This window comes from Mesoplodon bidens (assembly GCF_964165515.1).
Source record: "Mesoplodon bidens genome assembly, chromosome: 16".
Taxonomy (NCBI): domain Eukaryota; kingdom Metazoa; phylum Chordata; class Mammalia; order Artiodactyla; family Ziphiidae; genus Mesoplodon; species Mesoplodon bidens.
In genome coordinates, this window is record NC_138173.1 from 8,864,840 (window position 1) to 8,891,016 (window position 26,177).

The 26,177-nt window shown below is 45.5% G+C and overlaps 1 long non-coding RNA gene across 1 annotated transcript in view; it reads left to right on the forward strand.

Moving 5' to 3' along the window:
- The first annotated feature begins 3,272 nt into the window (after nt 1-3,272).
- Nucleotides 3,273-26,177, forward strand: part of LOC308604801 — a 66,689-nt gene continuing 43,784 nt past the window's right edge. Inside the window, exons 1-2 of the long non-coding RNA XR_014013556.1 lie at nt 3,273-3,374; nt 7,493-7,586. This is a non-coding gene — a long non-coding RNA (uncharacterized lncRNA). The remainder of the gene's footprint in view (nt 3,375-7,492; nt 7,587-26,177) is intronic.

Genomic DNA, 26,177 nt, shown 5'->3' on the forward strand with positions numbered 1-26,177 from the left:
TTCCCCAGTCCTACTGAATCAGAAACTCCAGGGATTTTGAGGCACAGTTGTCTGTATTTTAATGACCCTCCAAGTGATGGTGATGGACACCGTAGTTTGAGACCCACTGCTCTCAGGCTGCTATTTCTGACTCTTGCCAGGTATAGTATCAGCGGAGGGTCATGTGGGATGCATGTGGAATTCAGTGGATCTTGATGTCGAAGACTCGAGATTTGATTTCCCTGCTGACACTGTAACAGGGAAGGGCCAAATCTGATTATATGTTGGATCTGTTTCTTTTACTTTAGCCTTTGCTTTCCTTTGCTGCTTTTGTTCACGAAAAGGATACTGTCTATACATAATGGCCCGCCTCGAGGCACCCTGCCCCTCTGCCTGAATGCTAAACCAAAGTGCCTTTGTTCAGGGAAACATCGGGACCCTGTCCACCTGGGGATGGCTGCAAGAAAGCAGAAATGAACACATCCCCTCCCCGAGGCTGGCCATTCCAGGCGATATTTGCAAAACTTACGGTTTTTACTTTACTTCCTCACCTCCTCCCCCTCTCTGTGCTATAAAATAAACTGGCATCCAAAGCCCGATAAGATGGTTGTTTTGAGACTTTCGTCTGCCACCTTCTCGGTCTGCCGGCTTTCGTCTTCCTTGCCTCAGCGCCTGTCTCCAATTGACTGGCCTGGCGTGTGGCGGGCGAGCAGAGTGAACTTGGACTCGGTAAAAACGTGGCTCAGATTCTTAGCTCTAAGCTCCTCGTTCACTGCAGCACCATTTTGTGCAATAAAGTTGAGACACAAGTCTGGGTTTCCCTGAAACACCAAAGTACAGAGATTTGTGAGCTTGGGTTTCTTCTTTAAAGACTGTAATAGTCGATTCGATCTCTTTAATCACTGCTGTATAATCCTACTGATGCCTAAGGAAGTGTGACACAGGGATGGCACGTGATGAATGAAGTAGCATCTCATATTCCCTAGTAACGTGGGGTGTATGAAAGTGGACATCGCCTATATAAGATGGGAAATGAGACTCTTCAATTACTGATCCCCATCAGACCTAGGACTTGCCCAGACTGGGAGGTGTGAAGGGGTCTGAATAATAGGTGACCCTTAATATTCAAGGGGGCCTGTTTCAGAGATGGAGAAATCCACCGGTACTCCCAAGATGGAGAGGAGGATGACCTTTAGAAGGGCCAGACCGCTTCACTCAGAGGTGGGAGGTTAGTTCCTGCTTGTGCCAGGTGTTTGGCCTTTCTTCTCAAAGCAGAGCAAACATGAATGTAATGCAAAAATACAGGCTTCAAGTCATGGAGCCCGGGTCTGAATCTTAGGGCTGTCACTGAGTTGCTGTGTGACCTCAGGTATGGAACCAAATCCATCTGAGCCTCAGTTTCCCATTGAGAAAATGGGGAGTGTGATCTTCTATGGTTGGCATGGGGATCAGGAGGGATATGAGCAGCACTTGGCACGTACAAGGGACGCAGGCAATTTTCCTCTCCTCTAAGCCCCTCTGTGGAGCTCCCACACTCTCTTCTTTCCTTGCGTGCCTAGTGTCCTAACAGCTCTCTCCTGGGTCCCAATTCTTGTACTCCTGCCAGACCTGTCCTCTGCCAAGTTCCCAGGTCTCCAGATCCTCTCTCTCCTCTCCTCCAAATATCACTTCCCTTTTCACAGGTAGCTAGGCTTAAAGTGGCCAGCATCACCTAATTTAAAAAGTTGAGGGTCCAGGTGAACTTGACTGGCCAGAGCCTCCCAGGAGGTGATGCTTCCCAACCACCACAGGAGCAGATTAAGTCACAAGACTCTGAGTTGGCAGGTCCAAGGAGATGGGTGGGGCAGGTAGGTGCTTCTGGGACCCCTCTGGTGTGTGCCTTCGTTCCTGCCTTCATTCATTCACTCATGCAGTGAACATCTGGTGAGTCTCAAGTGTCTCCAGGTACTGTGTGGGCTGTACGGGATGGAAAGGTGACTCAGACAGTCCTGGAATTCAAGAAGCTCATACATAGAGGGCAGACAGACTCCTAAGCAGACACTTAGGGACCTCCTGAAGGAGAAGAGGCCTTGAGGAAGGCTGGAGTCTTGGATAAATAAACAGAGGAAGGGGCCAGGAGAGGGTCTAGTAGGTAAAGGGATTAGCATTACCACTGGCAGAGATCAGACACAGGGTGTGCATGGGAGAGCCCCAGGGGTTCCATCGCTGGTTTGTAAAGCTTGAGAAGATGCTTGAAGAGGAAGCAGAGAGCTAGGCAGAGGCCCGCTGGCATACGTACGTAGGGAGCCCCTTAAAGCATTCACTAGGCAGGAAGTGGCTGATCAGAGATAACTAAATTTCTAGCTAAAATTTCTTGAGTGCTTACCCCATGCCTAGCACTGTATGAAGAGCTTTATGTTAATTGAGTCTTTGCGGTACGCGGGCCTCTCACTGTTGTGGCCTCTCCCGTTGCGGAGCACGGGCTCCGGACGCACAGGCTCAGCGGCCATGGCTCACGGGCCCAGCCGCTCCGCGGCATGTGGGATCTTCCCGGACCGGGGCACGAACCCGTGTCCCCTGCATCGGCAGGCGGACTCTCAACCACTGCGCCACCAGGGAAGCCCTAATTGAGTCATTTAATGTAGATTTCCTTGGGTTGAGTGGAGGATGGACTTGGGAAGGAGAGAGCTGGCGGGGGAGGGGCACGTTGGGGTGACTGACGGGGAATAGTGCCAGGAACGCAGCCTGACGGGCGGGGACAGCAGCCGGCCAGGCGGGCGGGGCTGGGTCCCCTCAGGGAGTGCTCCTTGGTAGGGATGGTGGTTCCCAGATGCGGTGAATGTGTGGTTTATCACTGGGCCCTGAATCTTGTATATTCGCCCCAGGTGTGTTTTCGCTCTTTTCCTAGTAGCAACCCTCCCCCACGCCCCCAACTCCACACGTATCTTCGTTCCACAAGCAAATCTCTTTCAGGCAGGGAAGTCCTCGGCGACAGTGGCTTTCTTCTTCTGTGTACTGACAGCCTGGGAGCGGCTGGCAGCGGCCGCGCGGCGGAACGAAAGAGCAGCTGAGCATCCATCCGGTGAGGTCCGGTGCCCTCGAAGTTGGTGGATTTCTGCTGTGCCCCCTTGTATACAGCCACACACCCCTTGGCGCCATCTCCCCTCCCGCGTAGGCTGACTCCGTTCAGCCGCTCGGTGGCCGCGCTCCTCCGCCCAGCAGAGGGCAGCGTTGAGACACCAACGGAGCCGGCGCCCGGGGGCCACGCCGGAAGCCGAGCCTCAGGACCCACGCTCGCTGCAGGCGCCAACCTTTCAAGCAGTTCCCGGGGAGCCCTTCCAGCCGTGTGACGGTGGCCCGAAAAGGAGCAGGTGACAGGAATGAAATATTCAACAAACCTGTTCCACAGAATGAAAGTGAGTTGTCGTTTAGCGTTTTATCATCTGGTGACACACTCTTCCCGGTTAAGGTTGGTGTAGGAGCCGGCGCACGTCGGCCGCGTGCCCCCAGCCCCAGCCCCTCTCCCCAGCGCCAAGCACCCTCTCTGGGGGCGCCGCCAGCGGCGGACAAGGGGCAGCGGACCCGGAACCCGGGCGGGCCGGAGGGAAGGCAGGCGGCTGCATTAAGGAACCTGAGGATGCAGGCACATTTCCAGAGGCTGTGATCTAGAAGGCAGCAAGCAAAGCGTCACAGCCTGATGAAGGAAGAGAAGAAGGCAGAAAGTGAGGGGAGACCGGCAGCCTTGCTCTTCCCATTGGCAACAGGTGCCTCCTCTCATACTGATTCCGTGGATCAGCAGGGAGAAATGTTTAGCCGTTTCTTTGTCCTGCATCGTCTCCATTGACTTGCCATTCCTCACCCCTGCTTGTGCCTGTGCTGCAGCAGATTCCTGGGCACACCTTCGAGGCTGAAAGTGACCCTGAATCCTTCCCTATTTGGCCAGAGGGGTGAGACTCATTTTGTGTCCATTTTCTGCCTTTTACTAATTTCATTATTTCACTTAATTGAGCTCACCTGAGCTCCCGTTTTCTCAGATGTAAAACGGGGTGATAATAATAGTTGTTTCGTCCTGTGTGCACATGTACGTAAAGTACAACGAGGTGTCAAAAACACCTGCAGCATAGTAGGTCCTCCGAAATCTCAGCCGTCCCCTTCCGCCTCTGCTTCCTCTTTTCGGCCTCCTTCTCTTCTGCAAATAACCTCATCCATAAAAGCATAGATAAACATGGAGACAAGTGGAACTTTACTCTGTGACCTCAGTTGTATTTCAACTCACTTAAGAACAATCGCAGCATTCAGAAAATAGCATATATATAATACATATTTCTTATATTTTATTTCTGTATTCATCTATTTGTTGAATACTGGTGTATTGACCAGTATTTTGACTATATATATATATATATATATATATATATATATATCATCATCAACATGACTGCAGAGTCTTCATAAAGCCCCGAGTTAAAAGCATACTTTATATATTGTTTGGGAGACATACCTAATTAGGTAGGCGCAACCCATATTTGAGTTCCTTTCCTGGTGATGAGATTGATCATAAGATCAGCGACCCTTGCAAAAAGGTGACTGAAACAGGACTTCCTCCTTTTGAGAATGTCCCCTTCACAAGATGGAGAGTTTCTCAGTCAAGCTTAAAAGAGAAGGGGCGTTGTTTGTCCGTGTGGAATCCCCCGGCCTGAGAGGGAAGTGAATCACGTGTTCCTGATACAAACCCCAAGACAGGCTTAGGGGAAAGAGCGAATCACAAGCGAGGGCTGGAGATAACCGGGCTTCGGCTGGACCCCTCACTCAGTGAAAACAGAGCTGCGGATAGATTTTCCACTTGTTTTGGCGACAGTTCTGTTTCTAGGAATTTAAAAGAAGCAACAATGGATATTGCTGCTGTGGAATTATTTCAGCTCAAAGAGGGAATACTTTGTAATTATAAAAACCTTGGGTGTGAAAGAGAATGTCATCTGAAGCTTAAAGAAATTTCTTAGCATAGTGCTTAGACCAGGCACATATGAATTTAGAAATTTAATTTTCAAAATATCCTAAAAAGATAGGTGTAAAATCTCATTTTTTTCTTTTTGAAAGATTTTTAAAATGGCAGTAACATTGGCTTATAACATGATGTAAGTTTCATGTGTACAACATTTTATGTCTATTTCTGTATACCCACCAAAAATTTAGTTTCCATCCATCACCATACAGTTGACCCCCTTTACCCATTTCGCCCACCCCTTGCCCCTTCCCCTCTGGCAACCACTACTCTGTTCTCTGTGTCTATGTGTTTGTTTCCGTTTGGTTTGGTTTGTTCACTTTTTTTTAATATTCCGCATATGAGTGACATCGTGCGGTATTTGTCTTTCATTTATTTCTTACATTGGTTTCCTTTCTATCACTTTCTGCTTTACTCTTGGGGAACTTCTCTATATCCTCAAATAAAAGGTATGAACAACCAAAACGATACATGAAAAACAATAAATGGAGAAGTGTTCAATTCCTATTTTCTACCTCAATTTTTTTTAGGGATGAGAATCTTACTGGAAATGGGGGGACTGATGACCATAAAAGGAACCCAACGTTAGATCAATGATTGTAAAAGTTAGGCTGTTATGGGTTCTGAGCTTCTAAGTCTCTGGCCCCAAATGGATTGCGTCTTAGGACATTGAGAAAAAAACCCTTCATTTTCAACTGCAGCAGCGCTGTCAGCAACCTCGGGGGGATCCTGGAACATCATCCAGGGATTAAAGTTGGAATTTTCAAGGGGAAAATAAAAATATGTGTTCCATAAACTGGTGAGCACGTATATAGAAGAGGCAAGATTCTAGAACACATATTTAGAACAGAGTTTCAAAAGGAGAGTTTTTGAGAATTCAAATTCAAGACTCAGCACCGGTTTAATGCCACAATGACCTTCTTTCTTTGTTCTCTGGGTCTTGAATGAATGTATAAGTGTATTTGGATTTCAGCAAGTGTCTGGCATATTTCTCTTTTCTGTGAACTGGCTCATTATATTTTAGTTGGGTTGATAACTGCTTGACTGTCCACAGTCCTTCCCTGTCCCCTCCTGGGAGATGTTCTTATCATAAGTTGGATCTGAATGTTGGTGTCATGCTTATAAAATCTGAGAGTGAAATGTAGGACAGTTAAAATCCTAATGACAGTATCTGCACTAAAAAAAAAAGAAAATATCGGGCTTCCCTGGTGGCGCAGTTGTTGAGAGTCCGCCTGCCGATGCAGGGGACATGGGTTCGTGCCCCGGTCCGGGAGGATCCCACATGCCGCAGAGCGGCTCGGCCCGTGAGCCGTGACCGCTGAGCCTGCACGTCCGGAGCCTGTGCTCCGCAATGGGAGAGGCCGCAGCGGTGAGAGGCCTGTGTACCACAAAAAAAAAAAAAAAAAGAAAATATTAATCAGGTAGCAAAATGGCTTTAACAGAAAAAGGGTGAGACCCAGGTCCCCCTCTTGACTACCCCTCCCCACCCAAAATGACAAAATTACAGGATACTAGTGATGACGCTCCGCAACAGCACCTGTGATAGACTTACTGTACTTAGTTGGCTGAGAGCTTAATGGGAGAACTAATGAATACAGGTTGTCAAAGCCGATTGCGACTTTGGCACCCCAACGTCTGGAAGCACAGAAGTCTAGTTAATGGTAGGATGGAGTCCAGAACAAGGGAGTGAGTGCATGGACCCACCCCTCCTGTATCTGTCAGACCAAATTTAAAGTGGACTATCCAGTTTTGAACACTGTATTTTAAGAGCAACACTGATGGACAGATTTATACGTTTGAAATTATAGAGGAATATCGCTGTTTAACCAAGAGGAAAGAAGACAGCTGTGTCTGCCTGCCTGCACATGCCTACACATTCGTGCGTGAGTGTCATGGCATCTGTCTTCAAATATGAGCAGAGGCCGAGGCAAGAGGGCTGGAAATATGCTGTGTGATCCAGGAACATTCACGTTGCAGGTCTTGTGTCACCTTAGCCCTTCATAGCCCCTCATAGAGAGCCGCTCCTCCCGGGCCCACACTATCTTATCATCCTGTTTCATTTCCTCTGTAAGGCTTAGCACGAGTTGAAATTTTTGTTCATTTGTTTTCTTTTTTTTTCCTCTTTATCCATCAAACTATAATCCCCATGAGGCAAGGGCCCTTCTCTCCTCCTCAATGCTGTGTCCTGGTGCTCAAGCCAATTTACACAGCACAGAGTAGGTTCTTAATAATAGCTGGAAGATAGAAAGGAAGGAAGAAAACATGAATAGATTCCAATGGGCAAAAATAGACGTAGTGCATAGAGTTAGGAAGAGACTAATTCTAACTTAATAAGACATGGGATGTTCCAATGATTGCTGGTGTCTGGTCGTGGAACCAGTGTTTTCTGGGGATGGTTCCCTGTGCCTTGATGTATTCAAAGAAAACATTGCAGGCCAGGACTAGACTGAGAAATGGATTCAATAACCTCTACAAGCGAGTGAGATTAAGCTTAAAATATTTTTTATATTTAACATTTCTTCTCCCCTTTAGGAATCCAGCGTTGTGTGGACTTATCAGCTTAAACCGTGTGGATTTAGACCTCCGGCTGCTAAGGTGCACTCACGGCCGCGGGAGAGGGGAAGAGGTGAGTCGGTGGCCACTTTCATTATCTGTGACCGTCACGCTGCTGGAAATCCCACTTCCTGGGAGCGCTTTGAACTTCTTGTTTCAGTTTTTTCAGTTGGGGAAGGTGAATAATAATACCTTCCTTACAGACATGTTGTGACCTAATTAAATATTTCAAAAGTATTCCTGTGATGCCCAGATAAAAGGCATCTAGTAAAGGCCAAACAGCCCTCTTGTTCTCTCTGCAGACACTTCCCTGTAACCGTCCTCACCACAGCACCTGGTGCGCGCGCGCGTGTGTGTGTCCTGGGAGCAGATAAATGTAAGGCCGGAAGTGCTTTGTCAGTGTGATGGGAACCCTTGAAAGACTTGACTTAGCTGCCATGTTCCAGTTTCACTCTTCTTCATTTCTGGTCCAGCAAGACAAAGCTCTGAGCCACACAGAGGGTCAAGGTCGTGGTGCTTAGTACTTCCTGCATTCGACCAGGTGCTCGAGTGGCCCTGGGTAGCTCTGCTGTTCCTTTCCACACTTTGCTAAGCTTGATCTCCTGAGGCCAGGTGCTGGGGAAACCTGCCTTGTCCCATTCTGTGACCCGAAGTTTCTGTGGGTTACGTGGAAAGCCTGGTTTGGATTCTCCCCCTGCCCCCAAGGGAGGCTCAGGTGGGGAGCCCGCCCCTGACTCCCATTACCGACCCCAGTCGGGCCGGGCTTCCTCTAATGCTCCAGGGGTAGGGCCCTGGGTCGCTGGGCCCAGGATCCTTGGCTGCAGCGGGTGTGTGCCCTCCAGAATGTCATGACGACCCTTTCTTGCCCTGAGGTTCCACCGGAAGCCCCAGCCACTGTGATCTGCCTGTCCCCTCAGTTGTACAAAGATGTGACTCTCACAGGGCCAGTTGGGGCAGATCCCTGGAGTTGGTGTGTAGGCACTGTGGGTGATGCATCCTCTTGTTATGGAGGTCGATATGCTGGGAGGATGAGATTCCCGGGCCGCAGAAAGCCATCTTTCCCACCCAGCAGACAAGCTATCTGCAGCAGGAGAGGAGGCTGCTCCACAAAGGAAAGCAGAATGAGACATGGAGCCAGAGAGCTGGGTGACATTACAGGGCCCTGGATAAGCCAGGACGTAAGTTCTCGGTGGTGGGAATCAATGCCCTTCCAGACCATGTTTGAAACATTAGATTTCTGTCTCTTGCAGTAAAAAAAATCCTGACTAGTACTCTGGCTACCAGGGTTAGAGGAACACAAACTCGTGTACCTACGTGCATGTAACAGGAAGTCAATGTCGAGGTGAAGAGAAGTAAAAGCTGGGCTTCTGAGGTATTAGTACAGCCGCTTGGGTGAATTAGGAAGGTAGGTTTTCAAGTCCAGTGCTGTTCAGAGGATTTTGGAATAAATCAGAAAATGGAAAGGGGCCAGAATGAGGAAACTAATATTTACTGAACATTTACTGGCTTTGGACCCTGGGCTATGTTATCTTGTTAATTCTCATGATCATCCTATGAAGTAGATATTCTCCCCATTTTACTGATGAGAAAACTGAGGTTTAGTGGAGCTAAGTTACTCTTTCAAGCACCCACAGCTACAAAGAGGCAGAGCTTTTACTGAAGTCAAGATCAGTCTGATTTTGAAGTTGTTGCTCTTTCTAGAACCCCCGAGGGCTTCTTGAAGTGAGAGATTTGGGCCTCAAAGAGGACTGTGGTTCCTGTGGAAAGATGGGAAAGTGTGAGGGGGTGGTGGGGAGCAGGGCGCAAGGGGGGCCTGTCACATGACCTCTCCCAGGGCCAGGCACATATCAAGTGGTTCACAAATATTTCCTGGAAGGAGTAGCTTCCAGTTCTTGCATTTTTCTCCCCCAGGAAGGGTGATCCACTTGGGTGCAAGCCTCTTCCTTGCAGATTTTCAGATCTGAAATCCTTGAGGTCCTGGTTTATTAAAGTTGAAAGGATGAGACCAGGCGCTTGCAGAGGGGGCCGGGGGAGGGGAGTGTTCAACTGCCCCTCCCTGTGTCTCATGGACCCGCGTGGGGTAGGGGCGAGATTTCACCGAATGTCGCCCCACCACTGTCTTTCCTTTCCTATTTCTTCTTCTTGGCTGCTGCGAGGCTCAGATTCTCTGTAGGTGTCTGAAAAAGGTGACTATTAAAGTGAAGAATAACTAATGCTCCCCACCAGAGTGTTTTCCTAGGGGTGGTGCAAGTGAATTTTCCAAAATTGGTAAACGCTGTTAGCAGAAGAGAGTCTGGAGACCGCTTCTCCCATGGGCCTTGGTTCTTGGTAAGGACGCAAAGAAGAATCTGGGGTCTTACCCGTTGCAAGAGAGTTTACTGAAGATAAGGAGAGAACAGAGAGAACACCTCAAAAGAGAGGTGGGCCAGGCCAAGGAAGGCGATGGCCCCCAAGGACTGGGGTGTAGAGCTTTTCAGGCAAGGTTTTTGCCTAATCCAGGAGGTCGTTGATTGATAGTCTTAATTGACAGCTGCAGGTTATATAACAAGAGGCTCTGCTGCGCACGTTCTTCCCATAATGCAGTCTGTTATAATTAGATGTATGTATTCATAGAATATTTATGAACTTTTAATGAGCCCAAAGGTTATCTAAGAACATGATAGCCTGAGGTGTGCGCATGTGCCAGAGTGAGGCCCGTCCCTCCAGTCAGCCGGGGCGGTTGCGGGGGGTGGGGTTCGGTGCCCTGACCATTTTGGAGGACTGATGGGGTCGTGTTTGGGGCGGGGCTGGCAGAATAGCTTGGCGGGATTAGGCGGCTGTTGGACATCCCGCCGAGGGGACCCCCTCGCGTTGCTCGTGGCTAACTTGCTGCCTAACAAAACCAATGCAGTTCTCGGACAACCCTGCGGAAGCGCTTGAAATGGGTAGATTTGCCTTTTAGAAATGCCATTTCAAACGCTCACTTATGGACTTTTGATTGTCTAATCAAGGGGCTGCAGTTAAAATCTGAAATCGCAGTGTTTGCGGGAAAGCAGTCGCATGGCTGGGCAAGTGGCTGCCTTTCAGAGGCCTGTTGGAAACGTTTGCATGCGGATGAAAGGAACACTCTCGCAGTCGGTGGCTGCAGGTGGGGTTTGCTCCAGGGGCAGGGGGTGTGGAGACAATCAGAAGCGCTGTTGTGGTTTGTTTTCTGTGGCTGGCAAGGTAGACATAAAAATAAAGTCCTCCAATAACTAGGATAAAGTAAACGGGAGAGGAGGTTTGTGCCTCCAGGGTTGGGGGAGCCTTGAGGGGGACGGGGACCGTAACGGGCCCACGCTCGGGGCTGCGAGTCTCTCCTGGAGGAGGGCGGCGGCCTCGGGGTTCAGGGAGCAGGAGGGGGCTGCCCACGGGACCCCTGCCTCGCGTCTGCATGCAGCTGTCCCTGCAACATCGTGGGTCCGGGCTTGTCCTGGGTTTCCAGGTGCCTCCAGGATACTGAGGGAAAGGATGAATGTCGGCCACCTGGCGGGCTCCTGAACCCGGTGTCGTGGGGGCATTTCCAGGTAAAATTGCACCAATACGGTTAGATGGAGTTCAGATGTGCAAAAAACAAAAACAAAAACATAAACCTAGTCCTTTCAAGATGCTTTACAAGCCATTTTAAGCTAGATCCCTAGGCTTTTAAGAGAGACTATCTGGGGAGCTGGAAAAAAAAAAAGTCTGCAAATCAGAATTTTTTTCTTCTCCACAAAGAAAGCAAAAAAGGAAACCCCAAACAGCAATTACAAGAGGCTCAGCACCAACTCTGCTTTTGTCATTATTCAGAATAATGACATGGAACCTGAGATCTTTTGTTTTCCCCCTGGTGGAGCACGTTACTTTATTTTTTAGGGGGCAGAAATTGATTTTGTCTGTTCTGAATGAAGCTGAAATGAAGGAGGCTGTATTCAACAACACCATCAGATTCACCAGAGGAAATAGCGTTTCTTTGCCAAACATTCCAACTGAAAAATCAGAAACAACCCTGTCATCATTCTGGCCTGAAAAATTGTAGCCGCCAAAGCGTATGAGGGCACTGTATCACTTTGGGGGGGGGCGGGTAGTTTTAACACGTAGCTTGAGCTGGCAAAAAATAGAACAAATAAACCCAGAGCAACACAGAGGAATCTAGCCTACATCGTGGTTAGGAGCAGGCACTGAAGCTTGACAGCCCTCTGTTCAAACTCCGGATTAATTAGCTCTGTGTCCACAAGCAAGTGGTTGACTCTCCCTGCGTCTCTGCTTCGTTCTCTAGAAGATGATAATGATGAAACCTCCCTTGTACTGTGGTTGTGATCATCAAAGGCGATGTTGCCTCTGAAGAGCTTAGCACAGTGCACGGCACAGTCAGTGCCCAGCAAGTTCCTTTCCTGCCCATCTCCAAGCACTCAATGTATTCACAAGGCCCCTACACTGTGACTTTGACAACCATAGCTGGAAGGAAGACTTTCCACCAAAACTTCAAAGAGACCTATCTGCCATGGATGTACAACAGTTACTATTCTTAAAATGTCAGCTTCCCTATGATAAAAATCACTTTAGAATTTATGAGGAGGAAATAGGAAAGTGAAAATTGGTCAGGCTACTTACTCCTTAATTCTGATTTAGAGCAGCCGTAAAACTCTAAATATATCTGCTCAGTGCCCTAGCACGGAGGAGGTTTCCATGCAGTTTTCTCGAAATGAGAGTAAATGACTGTGTTTTGGATCAAGAAGCCCCACACGGCAGAGCTTCGTGAAGAACCTGGGACCATTCCTCTTTCAGTGGGGATGGAAAACAACAAACTAGGACTGTATCCTTTGCAAATGCCAACAGCTCTTTTGATTTATTTTCCGTCTCTCTCTCATCGTCAGAGAGCTTGAGAAGCTAACATGAGAATCAGGCCTCAGGTAGAAATGCCCCCTGGTTTGTACCAATCACCTCCCCAGCTTGAACGCTCCTGGGCTTCATTCACTGTTGGTTTCTTCTGTTCGAGGACAGGGCACCTCCTGCTCTGGAGGATTCACAGCAGACCCGGTATAGTCCTTGTACAGATGAGAATCAATTTCTCTGTGGCCTTCCCTTCCTCCTGGTAGAAAGGGGTCTTTTTTACATAAACATATTAAAGTAATGGTAAGTCCACATATAAGCATTCAAATGATTTTTAACCTGGGCACCAAAGCCATTTAGTGGAGAAAAGAAAATCTATTCAACTGACAGTGCTGGGATAACTGTGCATCTGTTTGGAAAAATAAAGAACCTTGTTCCATCTCACACTGCACACAAAAATCAACTGAAGCTGGATCACAGATCTATGTGAGAAAGCAAAAATGATAAACCTACTAGAATAAAACACAGACATATCTTTACAACCTTGAGGTGGGTATATATTTTCTAGAGAGGACATAAAAACCACAGACCATAAAAGAATAAACATTAATAAATTAGACTATCAAAATTAAAAATTCCTGTGGATTAAGAAACACCATCGGGCTTCTCTGGTGGCGCAGTGGTTAAGAGTCCGCCTGCCGATGCAGAGGACACGGGTTCGTGCCCCGGTCTGGGAAGATCCCACATGCCGCGGAGTGGCTGGGCCCGTGAGCCATGGCTGCTGAGCCTGCGCGTCTGGAGCCTGTGCTCCGCAGTGGGAGAGGCCACAACAGTGAGAGGCCCACGTACCGCAAAAAAAAAAAAAAAAAAAACACCATCAAGGGCTTCCCTGGTGGTGCAGTGGTTGAGAGTCTGCCTGCCGATGCAGGGGACGCGGGTTTGTGCCCCAGTCTGGGAAGATCCCACGTGCCACGGAGCAGCTGGGCCCGTGAGCCGTGGCCGCTGAGCCTGCGTGTCTGGAGCCTGTGCTCCGCAACAGGGGAGGCCACAACAGTGAGAGGCCCGCGTAACGCAAAAAAAAAAAAAAAAACACCATCAAGAAAATTGATAGGCAATTCACAGACTGGGGAAAATAATTCACAACACATACATATGACAAATGACTTGTATCTAGTATATCAAGAACTCCTGCAACTCAATAATAAAAGAGACAACCAAATAAAAACTGGACAAAAGACTTAAATATTTCACAAAAGATGATAATGAAATGGCAGTAAGCACATGAAAAAGCACACACGATCCTTCAGGAATGCCAATGAAAATCACAGAATACTGCTGCACACCCAGTATAATGGATAAAATGAGAGAGAACATGCCGCAATCAGAGCTTTCATATATTGCTAGCAGGAGCATCAAGTGGTACCTCCTGTTTGACAGTGTTTTAAAAGTTAAACTTACAACTCCCCTATGACCTAAGTATTTATCCAAGAGAGAAGAAAACATGTGCAAGCGTGTTTATAGCAGCTTTCTGTATCATAGCCCCAAACTAGAAGTATCCTGCGTGCCCATCCATAGAGTGGATAAGCAAACTGTGGTACATCTAAGCAAAAGGGACATCAAAGCAAAAGGAGCAAACTAATGATATACGCAGCAAGATAGATGCACCTCAAAAACATTTTCCTAGTGAAAGAAGCCAGACCTCCTCACCAGCCCAAACCTAAATGTATGCTTCTACTTATATAAAATTCTAAGTAAAGCAAACTATGTTATGGTGATGGAAATCTGATCCGTGATTACTTCCAGGGAGCGAGAATTGAGTGGGGAAGGGCACACAGACTTTTTGGGGCAACATCAATGTTCTGAGCTTTGATGCACATTCGTTAAGACTGAGTGAACAGTACACTTAAGACCTGGGCATTTCATTGTGCATAAGTTACACCTCAATTTAAAAATGAAGGTTACCAGGGGAAGGTGGCCCAAAGGTACAAACGTTCAGTTAGAAGATAAATAAGTTCCAAGGATATAAAGTACCACGTGATGACTGTAGTTAACTCTGCAGGGTGATACATAGGAAAGTTATTAGAAGACTAGATCCTAGGAGTTCTCATTACAAAGAAAAAATATTTTTTTTCTTATTTTGGTTTTTCTTTTCATTGTATCTCTATGAGATGATGGAGGCAAACTAAATTTATTGTGATAAACATTTCACAATATATGTAAATCAAACCGTTAGGCTGAATGCCTTAAACCTATCCAGTGATGTATGTCAACTATAGCTCGATAAAACTGGAAAAAGAGTTAAAGCCACAGCCAATTGATCATGGGTTGCAAAAGAGAGCTTTGTTTGTCTGGCAAGTGCTTCCTGCAGAAGACCCAGCAGTGCATAATGAGGGGCTGGATGGCCTGGGCTCTGAGGACAGAGCTCCCCTCACAGGTCTAACCTAAAGGGGCGGCAGCAAAATGAATCTAGGTCAGAGGGTGGGCGAGGGTAGGAAAGAAAGGGGATCAAGAGAAAGACCTCACTGGCCTATCTGCAATGGCTTCCGAAGGACTGGAAGATGAGGGTAGGAATCATAAAGAAATACGCCGCAGTGGCATCTGGACCTGATGGGCTACTAGTAAAATGGCTTCCTTTGTGCTCTCAGCCTGTGCTTACAGATGACTTCACTGGGCCGAGTCACGGGCCTAGGAGATGCTCAGTAAGTACTTGTCGAATGTGTGTTCTTCTGGAGGGGCCTTTTTCCTCACCTGAACCTACCTTACATACCTTAGTACCTTAAACGCTTCTTCCTGGCTCACCCGCTAGTCCCGGGGCAGGCAGGAGAAAGGCTGGGATGCAAATGCAGGCCCAAGGAGACGAGGCTGGGCAAGCTTGCTGAAATGGCTCATGCCTGTCTGAGTCTGCTCGGGCTGCCATGACAACACGCCATGGACACAGCACTCAAACAGCAGACATTCCTGTCTCACAGCTCTGGAGGCTAGAAGTCCAAGGTCAAGGTACAGGCTGAATTGGTTTCTGGTGAGGTCTCTGTTTCTGGCTTGTAGACAGAGAGAGAGAGAGAGAGAGAGAGAGGGAGCGCTCAAGCAAGCGAGGTCTGGTGTCTCTTCCTTTTCTTACGAGAACACTGATCTTATTAGATTAGAGCCTTACTCTTATGCCCTCACTTGACCTTCATTACTTCCAAAGGCTCTATCTTCAAATTACAGTCACATTAAGGGGATGAGGCTTCAAAGTATGAATTTTGGAGGGACACAATATTCAGTCCACAACAAGGCCAGAGGAGTGACCTTTGCAAAGACTCCCGGGTATGGGGGAGATTTGCTCCTTCTCTGCTAGTGAATGGCTTTTAGACAATAGCCTCTTGTCTCCATTACCCAAATGGGATTTGAATCAGAGAAAAGCACTTTTATTTCCTCAGCCTCCTGAGCTATCTTGTCTTTCCACTGGGACATCTCCTCTCCACGTGCCCAGTCATTTATCAGAAATGAAAAAGCTTGCTGAGAACGCAAAATGCTGTAAGACAAGGCATGGATCTGAGTCCATAAGAGAAAGTCAAGGCTTCGTGCGTTTAATTGATTGCCAGGAGGAGAAAGAATGGCTGGTGTGACAGTCCTCTGGGGCTTTGTCACATGAGCAACAGAAAGAAAAGTGGGCTGTGTCCTGAACAGAGCCCAGAGGGGGGGCCCGCGGACATTGCACCATTGTCTACAGTCGGGAAAGGAATTCAGAGCGATTGGGAGTAGCTTGGTTTTCCTGAACATTCTCTAAGAATTCTTGGGAGGCCCTCAGAATTATTTATAGCTCCTTTCCGCCTAGACTTAGGTTTCTTGCTGACACCATAAGTGAGTGACACTTCCCCAGGCTGGACTTTTTATCTCACTGTTCACTGTCAGTGGAGCTGAGGCTGGCGTGTTTCCGTTTCTTCTCTGGCCTGACTGGTTCTGGAAGGAACTGCAAGTCTCCTGCAGAAGCAGAGCGCAGGTTGGGCTCCAGAGGAGGCTGGGAAGGCCCTACTTGACCGACTCTTGGATTCAGAGTCGTTCAACCTTGAATTTTAAGAAATGCATATTGATGACAAGAACTAAGTGCAGTGGATTTTAACCTTACATTTTAAGAAACGCATATTGATGACAAGAATTAATTGCAGTGTCTCTAAATTCAGTATCAATAGTATGTCAATAAGCCATTAAAAATATCTAAAATCAGGGCTTCCCTGGTGGCGCAGTGGTTGAGAGTCCGCCTGCCGATGCAGCGGACACGGGTTCGTGCCCCGGTCTGGGAAGATCCCACATGCCGCGGAGCGGCTGGGCCCGTGGGCCATGGCCGTTGAGCCTGCGCGTCCGGAGCCCGTGCTCCGCAATGGAAGAGGCCACAACAGTGAGAGGCCCGCGTACCACACACACACACACAAAAAATTAGCTAAAAATATCTAAAATCAGTATCTGCTGACATTGTGAGGAATGTTTGCTTTTTCAGCCTTTGTTTTACCCATTATGATTCCTTACTATGAAAGAGAATCTATATTTAGTAAACAGAGCAAAACAATTACTCCCCCTCTGCCCCACCCTAAACAAAACTAATTCTACCAGACCCTTCCTAGTGGCAGCCAACTGGGAAGCCCAGGAGAGCATCCTTCACGGTTCTGGTAACTTAAGCAAAATAGAAAAAGGGAGGAAGATTTACTTATGCCTTTACCCTCAGGGGTTCTGGCTGTCCCACCCACACTTTCCCAAAGATTGTGCTTCTAAATTATCTCCTAATCTCTCTCACCAGCTTCCTTTTCCCTCAGATGAATTAATAACCAGGCATACATGACAAAAATAACCTTTTTAATAGGCATTTGCTTTTCAAAAGGGTTTGTTGAGCTCAGTTGAATATTCAAAGGATGAAACTGATAAAACCTCCCTCCTTGACCAAACTAGTCACGCTCCTCTGAGCTCCTGGCCCAGTCCTTGCCAGGCTGGCATAGCCCAGTCTTAGCAAGAGTCCTGCCAAGTCAGCTTAGAATCTCCCCATCCTTGATATTTGATCCCCTGTGATATTTGATCCCGTTTCTCATCTGCCACCCTTGATATTGGATTCCCCCGACCTGCCTTCAGCAGGAATCCTGTGAAGTCAAGTTCATAAAACTCCTCCCATCCTTGACGTTGCCTCTTAGTAATTTTTCATCCATCCTCCCTGCTACCTTAGCTAGAAATCCCCACTTTTCTGTGTTGCATTCAGAGTCGGATCTGATCTCTTTTCCCAGGTGTGATGGTCTTGACATCTGTTACAGTAGTCTTGAATAAAGTCTTCTTTACTGTTTCAACAAGTGTCAGAATAACTCTTTCTTTGATAGAATGAGAGTGCCGTGCGGGTAAGAACTTTGTCTTTCTGTTCTGCTAGTGTATCCCCAGCACTGGAAGTGTCAGGAACCCAGAAGTCTCTCAGTGAATGTTTGTTCATAAACAGATGCTGACACAAATAATCTCATTTGCTTCTTTCATCAACACCGAGGCAGGTTCTTGCCCCCATTTTATAGAAGAAGAAAATGAGGTGAACATGGCTTAGGGTATTTACTTCTTATTTCCCAGCTAGTAAGAAACATTCCATATGGGGATTGTTCTTTGCTCTGTCCTGTGTTGCAAATGTCTCCTAATGTAAAGGTTAAGAACTAGCTTCGATGGAGGTAAACAGTATATAAATCTTCAGAAAATAGCAAGAGCTATGTTTACTGAGAATTACCTACATGTAGGCCTCTAAGTATATATTAACTTTAATCTTCTCGGCAAGCTAATGATACAGGAGCTATTATTATTGTTGTTGTTTTAATAGCTTTATTGGGGTATAATTTAACATACAATAAACTGCACACACGTAAGTGTACAATTTGTAAATTTTGACATATGTATACACCTGTGAAATCACTCCCACAATCAACGTCATGAGCATATCATTCCCCCCATAGGAGCTCTTATTATTCACACCGTCTTACAGATAAGACAGTTGATTTCATCTGTACGATGTTACACAGCTGCTGTGTGAGGTGCCAGGACTTGAAGCCATGTCTGCAAGATTTCAGAACTGTGCCTCTTGCCACAGTACCAGCAACGTGTCTCTCTCCCCCTCTCTCTAGCCCCCTGTTTCTCTCTCTGTATTTCTGTCTCTCTCTCTCAGGTATTACTGATCACCCACTGTTTGTTAATAGCTCTATATTTATTTATTTATTTATTTATTTATTTATTTATTTATTTTTGCCGTACGCGGGCCTCTCACTGTTGTGGTCTCTCCCGTTGCGGAGCACAGGCTCCGGATGCGCAGGCTCAGCGGCCATGGCTCACGGGCCTAGCCGCTCCGCGGCATGTGGGATCTTCCCGGACCGGGGCACGAACCCGTGTCCTCTGCATTGGTAGGCGGACTCTCAACCACTGCGCCACCAGGGAAGCCCTAAATATGGGGCCATATTTAAAGCGATGTGGGCCTTAAGCTCTTGGCATGGCCATCAGGCAGACTCAGCTTTGAACCTCAGCCCCCTCAGTTACTGTGCAGCCCTGGATGATCTTAGGAAACCTGTTGAGCCCCTGCCTCTTCATCGGCAAAAGGAGAGTCACAATGAGCATCTCAAAGCTGGTGTGAAAACCACACGGCAGAATTAGGTAGCACAATGCTTGATAACAGCAAGTACTCCCGAAGTCACTGTGATCGTGAAAATCATCATAGCAATTTTGTAAAAGGGTACAGCTCCCAAAATTTTAAGCAATAATTTTTCTCTTTCAAGACTACAGTTGTTTTTACACAGGTAATTAGATTACATACAATAGCCCATTTCAGTTTTCCAAAATTCAGCAAATATTGATACTCTGTGGAACACCAGAAATACAGTATTGTTGGAAAGGGGTAGAGAAAATTGGAAATGGTCAACATCTGCTTAATTTCCCTCTTAATAAGTTTATTTTTAGTAAAAGCCTCTTGAGAAAAAGATATGACTCTCTTAGACAGTAGTTTAAATAAAGCAAAAGGATGTCTCCATCTAGCCACCCAGGTGTTAGGCCAAGGGTGAGTTTCACAGCCTCCTATTAGCCCCCATTTCATTGTTTTTTAAATGCTGTGGCTCCATTTCCTCATATAAGCACAATCATCATTGAACAGATCAGCAAGAAATTTGAAAAATATTTTCCAGGTCTTGTGGTCAATAAAAAAATCAAGTTAATAAATTATTATTGAAATAAATAGCGAATTTAAATGTCGAAGAGATCAGCAAGTCAAGACAGGAGAGAAATTAGTCAGTATAAAGAGTATGGTGGGGCTTCCCTGGTGACGCAGTGGTTGACAGTCCGCCTGCCAATGCAGGGGACACGGGTTTGTGCCCTGGTCCGGGAGGATCCCACGTGCTGTGGAGCGTCTGGACCCGTGAGCTATGGCCGCTGAGCCTGTGCGTCCGGAGCCTGTGCTCTGCAGTGGGAGAGACCACAACAGTGAGAGGCTCACGTACCGCAAAAAAAAAAAAAAAAAAAAAAAAAGAATCAATTTTATATAACAAAACAAATGTGCAGTGCCACATGTCACTTTGTTTAGCTACTTGTCTATTAAAGCAGTTTCCACTGTATGTGGGAATCCAGCTTCATTAAGCTTCCATGAGGCCAAGTTATCCCACGAATAGATGACCTAATGGACTTAGTGTATTTTATTTGTTTTCTTCAAGGGTTCTTCGCCACTAAAAAATCCAAAACCAAGCCAAACAAAAGCAAAATGGGAGTAGCTTATGGGTGTCAAGTTTGTAAACTACAATTTAAGGATGTATCTGTTTCAGTATCTGCTAAGCCAGAGGAAATGGTTGAATTTTCCATAAAGAATAACTGCTTAGGAAAGAAATTTTGGAGGTAGATAGAATTATTCATTTGGTTGAAAGAACTAGAAAATCTGCCAAGTTTCATGAATTCATACATCACAAGGAAATTACTTAAGCTTAATGAGGATAATGCTTTTTTAAAAAATTAAAACATTAAAAAAGTTGTAGTTAAATATACGTAACATAAAATTTGTTATTTTAACTATTTTTAAGCATTCGGTTCTGTGGCATTAAGTACATTCACAGTTTTGTGCAACCGTCACCACCATCCAAATTCAGAACTTTTTCATCATCCCTAACTGAAACTCTGTACTCATTAAGCCATAATTTTGCATTCTCCTCTCCCCCAGTCCCTGGTTACCATAATCTTTATTTTTAAAAAAAGTTTTATTGGAGTATAGTTGATTTACAATGCTGTGCAAGTTTCTGCTGTACAGCAAAGTGAGTCAGCCATACATATACATATATCCACTCTTTTTAAGATTCTTTTCCCATGTAGGTCATTGCAGAGTATTGAGTGGAGTTCCCTGTGCTATATAGCAGGTTCTTATTAGTTACCTATTTTATATATAGTAGTACGTATATGTTAATCCCAATCTCCCAATTTATCCTTGCCCCCTTTCCTCCTTGGTAAATGTAAGTTTGTTTCCTATATCTCTGACTCTATTTCTGTCTTGTAAATGGTTCATTAGTACCATGTTTTTAGATTCCACGTATAAGTGATATCATATGATATTTGTCTTTCTCTGTCTGACTTACTTCACCCAGTATGACAATCTCCAGGTCTAACCATGTTGCTGCACATGGCATTAATTCATTCTTTTTTATGGCTGAGTAGTATTCCCTTGTATATACCTTCTGTATATATTCTGTATACCTTCTGTATATATTCTGTATACATTCTGTATATATTCTGTATACTATATACTTTCTGTATACATTCTGTATATATTCTGTATATCTTCTGTATACCTTCTGTATATATTCTGTATACCTTCTGTATATCTTCTGTATATATTCTGTATACCTTCTGTATATCTTTTGTATATATTCTGTATACCCTCTATATACATTCAGTGTATATCTTCTGTATATATTCTGTATACATTCTCTATACCTTCTGTATATATTCGGTATACATTCCGTATACCTTCTGTATACATTCTGTATACTTTCTGTATATATTCTGTATACCTTCTGTATGCCTTCTGTATACATTCTGTATATATTGTGTATACATTCTGTATGCCTTCTGTATACCTTCTCTATATAGTCTGTATACATTCTGTATGCCTTCTGTATACCTTCTGTATATATTCTGTATACATTCTGTATGCCTTCTGTATACCTTCTCTATATAGTCTGTATACATTCTGTATGCCTTCTGTATACCTTCTCTATATAGTCTGTATACATTCTGTATACCTTCTGTATATATTCTGTATACCTTCTGTATATATTCTGTATACCTTCTGTATACTTTCTGTATATATTCTGTATACTGTATACATTCTATATACCTTCTGTATGTATTCTGTATATGTTCTGCCTTCTGTCTCTATGAATTCGATTACTCTAACTATCTCATAGTTTTAAAATTGAGGTATAGTTGATTTACAATGTGTGTGTTTCAGGTGTACAGCAGAGTGACTGGGTTATATATATCCCTCATATATTATTTGTTGAGCAACTTCTGGGAGTTGTGAGACCCATGCTGTCTCCTGCTCCATCCCCAAAGCAGCTGACGTCTCAGGTGGAACAGTCCTGCTTTGCTCTCCTGATAAACTGTAGGGAGGTGGTGTGATTCAGAGCTGGCCTCCTTAAGTTGCACGCACATCACATTTGCCAGCAGATAGCATTAAAATACAGATCACGGGGCTCCCAGGGCCCTGGTACCAGGCTCTAAAAGACTCTCAGGGATTCTGATATACACTCAGGTCTGAAAGCTACTGAAAAAGGCAGAGAGACCTGAGCTCACAGCCTGGCTCTGTCACTGGCCAGTCGTACGACCTCCAGTGATTCACCTGCCGACTCAGCCTCCGTTTCCCGACTGTATATTGGGTTTTGGTGAGGAGGAAGTGATTGTGAAGTGCTTGGCGCATAATTCGACACCATTTTTATCCACATAGAATGTGTGAGGGAAAAGGTTAGTTATGTTTATCTATCATGATTCTCAGCTCTAACTCTGTTCACAGGGAGGGCGGGTGGAGACAAATCACTCAGCCCCTTGGCTTTCCAGGCAGCCGGTCTACCTGGTCTTGCAGTTCCAGCTTTCTGCCACTGGAGGGCCTTGGAAAGATGCTGACATTGCTCAGTGAGTTAGGCGAGCACACGCTGGCGGTGGGAGCGGACACACCCTGGTTATATTATCGCAGGTGGATGGAAGCGGGGGTAGAGCTGTGGGCTCCGGTCTACAGGAAACTCAGATTCGTCCCTGTAACCTTTCATCGTGGTTCTTGGTCCTTCAACAAAACTACAAATGAGAAATCAGAAATTAGCAATGCCTTCAAATATTTTATTGCATACAGATAGATCAAGTGACTTTGTGATCCATTACCAGTACATTTGCTAAGGAGGGATATTTATTAGTTTCACAAAATGATGGATTTTTTCCAGACACACATGCTGATTTAGTTTCAACTGTGTGGCAGAATTCTGTAAAGCGCCTGTCTTTCATATATTTTGGAGCAAGGTATCCAGGTCATTAATTCTGAAGAAAGGGTTCTGACAAAATATGAGATACATCAGAACAGTATTACATCTTAGTCTTTCCTGGCAAGAGCCGCAATCGTTTCAGAAATTAGCCCACAGAAAGTGCAACACTGAGGTGAATTTTGCACATCAATGACTAAGGGTATTTTTGTAGTGTTTGAACAGGAAAATCAACAAAATGTAAAAGTTATCAGAACACATCTACCAGATATGAAAAATAATTTAGCAAATTGACTGCTCACCCTTTTCTAAAGGGATTGGAGAAATTTTCTCACAAATCCTCTTTGATTTCTAAGAGACAGCTGTGGGCAGGTGTATGGTCCCATTAAAAATAGGGTGGACGAGACTGAGTAATTCTTGTAAGATTATCCAGCTGGTAGGGTGGTGCAAGACCCTATGTCAATCAGCCATAAAAAGAAACGAAATTGAATTATTTGTAGTGAGGTGGATGGACCTAGAGTCTGTCATACACAGTGAAGTAAGTCAGAAAGAGGAAAACACATACTGTATGCTAACACATATATATGGAATCTAAAAAAAAAAAAGGTTCTGAGCACCTAGGGGCAGGACAGGAATAAAGATGCAGACATAGAGAATGGACTTGAGGACATGGGGACGGGGAAGGGTAAGCTGGGACGAAGTGAGAGAGTGGCATGGACATATAGACACTACCAAATGTAAAACAGATAGCTAGTGGGAAGCAGCCGCATAGCACAGGGAGATCAGCTCAGTGCTTTGTGACCACCTAGAGGGGTGGGATAGGGAGGGTGGGAGGGAGACGCAAGAGGGAGGTGATATGGGGATATATTTACATGTATAGCTGATTCACTTTGTTATAAAGCAGAAACTAACACACCATTGCAAAGCAGTTACACTCCAATAAAGATTTTTTAAAAAATAAATTTATTTATTTTATTTACTTTTGGCTATGTTAGGTCTTTGTTGCGTGCGCGGGCTTCTCATTGTTGTGGAGCACGGGCTCTAGGCACGTGGGCTCCAGTAGTTGTGGCACTCAGGCTCAGTAGTTGTGGCTTGCGGGCTCTAGAGTGCAGGCTCAGTAGTTGTGGCGCATGGGCTTAGTTGCTCCGCAGCATGTGGGATCTTCCCGGACCAGGGCTTGAACCCGTGTCCTCTGCATTGGCAGGCGGATTCTTAACCACTGCACCAACAGGGAAGCCCTCCAATAAAGATGTTTTAAATAAAAAACCCTATGTCAATTCTCCTAAATGTGGGGTTATCTTAATAAACTTCTCTGTCACTAAGGTAACAGCATCCATTTCTACAGGCACTGACCGTATTTTCAACCTGGTAACTCTAAGGGAGACACACAGTGAATAGAATGGATGACAGATGTGTGGACCAGGCTTGAGGGGCCCATCCGTATCCAGGGCTGACCTCGGAGCCCAGCAGCCAGCTGTGAGGCTAAGCTTGTTCTCTGGGTGTGGAGGCTGCTGTCTTGACTGCCCAGCCTAACTGCCTCAAGCTTGGAAAGTTTTATCCCATCCTCATAGAAAATAATTATTGTCACATTTCTATAACCCTTCAAAAAATCTGCAAAAGAAGAGAGACTCACCCATGATAGAACATTGGCTATCATGTGGCTTCAGGTGGGCAAGACCATAAGCGTGAGGACCTGCTTGACAGCTTAAAGACTGGCTTCAAGTGTAGTCGTCTAGGGACAAGAAGACCACTGCCTGACTAAGGCAGAGGCAGTGGAGTTGGAAGAGGGGGACCAGTTCAACTTCCGGCTGTCTGAGTGGGAGTGGTGAGACGGAATGAGGAGTGAACGGTGACTGCCATGTTTTTGGACCTGAGTGACTGGGTCAGGTGACTTAACTGAGCTTTGCAAAAGAGGAGGAAGGGCAAGCGTTGAGGAAAAGCTTATTTACTTTTGGACATACTTTGTCGGTACCTGTGTTGTCTCATACAGATATTTGGGAGGCAATTGGATAGATAATTTGAAGGTCAGTGTCATGGCTGAATTCTAAGAGGACTCCCAGTGACTCATGCCTTGAATAACCTCTTCTTTTGAGTGTGCGTGTATGGGGCGACCTGTAACTTGCTTCTGTGACCAAGGTGATGGGATATGGCTTCTGTCATTATGTTACATCCAAGTCTCAGGTGATTCCAGGGCCTCTGCAGATCCTTCAGAGTGGTTTGTGAGTGGTAAACGGTCCTGTTTAAACATCTCACCCTGACCTTCCAGCACATCTGGCCCCAGTGAAACGTCTACCATCATTAATGGTCCCTTTGGGTCACTCTGTGACTTTTTTCTCTCCTGTGGCTTCGAAAGCTTTTACCTTTATTCTTGGTATTCTGCCTTTTACTATATGGATTCTCTTTGTGGCTTTGGTTTGTTTTACCCTCTGAGGCCTCTGTACCCACTCTGTTGTGGACACCTCGGAGCCATTACCCATTTCATTCACCCCTCTGCCCGCCCGTCCAGTCTTCTGAACAGAGTTCCTGTTAGAAGCACGAGGAAGCTTCTGCAGCCTCCTGTATGTCTCTTAAACTCTCGTTGTGCTTTTCAGCTTCATCTCTCTCTCTGTACAGCGTTCTAGGCAAATTACTTCATATCACATCCTTTCTTCCTTTAACTTTGCCCTGTCATAGGTTTATCCGGTTTGTTAACTTTGTAAAAGTTAATTTCCATGTCAACATATATTATTATTTCCAGGGGGCAGTTGGCTAATCTGCTCAGTTTTTTTTTTCATACTTTTATGGTTTGATTAAATGAGTGTTATTTCTTCCTTTATCTCTTTGAGGCCCTAAAACATACTTATGTTAAAGTCATTTCAGATTGGTCTATTAAGTATTCCATTTTGTTAGGAGCAGGGTTATTTGCCAGACTTTAGCAAAAGCCAAAAAGCAAAAGCCAGTTTTCTTCTGGCTGGTCATTTTTCAGATTACCACTTAAATCTGAATTTTAGATAAACAATGAATAACTATTTTTAGTATGAGTGTGTCCCATGCAATATTTGAGACATACCTATGCTAAGAGATTTTCATTGACCTGCATTGTATCTGGCAACTCTGTGCCTGTCCTGGCACCTTTGGGGATCCGTGATCTATATTTTTAACACTATGCCCTGGTGATTGTGATGTGTATCAAACTTGAGAATGACAGGTCTGCACTGTACTGTCTCCCTAGTTGGGTGGAAGCTGGTTTGTTGGTTATCTTTCTTAGTGTTGAATTTTTCTCATGTGATTTGAAATGATAGTTTGCAGTTGCATCAAAATAGGTTACTTTCAAAGTTTTTCCTCTGTTTTTCCCTCCTTGTCTGGTGGCCCTA